The sequence below is a fragment of the Prionailurus viverrinus genome, chromosome A1 (assembly GCF_022837055.1).
Source record: "Prionailurus viverrinus isolate Anna chromosome A1, UM_Priviv_1.0, whole genome shotgun sequence".
NCBI classification, from domain to species: Eukaryota; Metazoa; Chordata; class Mammalia; order Carnivora; family Felidae; genus Prionailurus; species Prionailurus viverrinus.
The window spans coordinates 30,333,277-30,334,212 of NC_062561.1; positions in this window are offsets into that span (position 1 = coordinate 30,333,277).

Below are 936 nucleotides of genomic sequence, written 5' to 3' on the forward strand. Positions count from 1 at the left end.
TATTGTGCTGCTGCTTTTAGTGCAGACAAGTGAGCACTGAAAGGCTCTGAATTCTGTATCATGTTTTGAATTGCTTTGTCTGAATTATGCGGATGCTCCTTGCTTTTAATGTGTTTGTACCATCATTCCATTGTGACTAGTTCAGGCTCATGCACTTGAATTTCCTTAGTTACAGTGTGAACAGACACTCAGGAAAATGGCATAGAGAACTTGGAAATCTGCACCTCTCTCCCTAGGCAATGCTATACAGGTAGCTCCATATTTCAACGTGTTCTTATGGAACATTGTGTTCCAATTACCTTTTATTGTAATTCACACGTTGTTATCGTAGAGATTTTGACAAGAACAAAAGTCTCTAGTGAAAATTTGATGCATTTATACATTTTTTAAAAACCCTAAGCATGCTAATTACTTCCATGATGGCATGTCATGTGTATCCCTGAAAAGGAGGTTTGGCACTTTGGAACATGGGTGATGATGTCACTACCCAATGGAAGGGCAGATATTTGCTTATATGCATTACATATGGTAATTCTGTCCCACATGAAAACAGGCTTTACACGGCCTAGTGGCATAATTACCAAAGCCAGAGAAGGAAGACATGTTAACATCGAGGTACTGGCCCAGAATAATTCACGGGTGAGAACAGTCACCCGCTTGTCTGGGAGTCTTGTGAGGGCTTCTGTGTTTCACCCATGTTGGTTTCCAAACATACCACAGATGTTTTTCAAATGAAGAGGGGCCTAAAACCAAAACATCAGTAGGTTGTGTTGGGTTTATCCATGTACAATACTCATCATATGTGTGAGCACCTGTGCTGATTTCAAAATTTTAAGCAAATGTTGTGGGTTTTAAAACATGAATACTAACAAACAGTTCAACAGAAAACAGTGCGTTTGGATGCCTAGCACTGCGTTGACTGAGTGCTTAAGAATT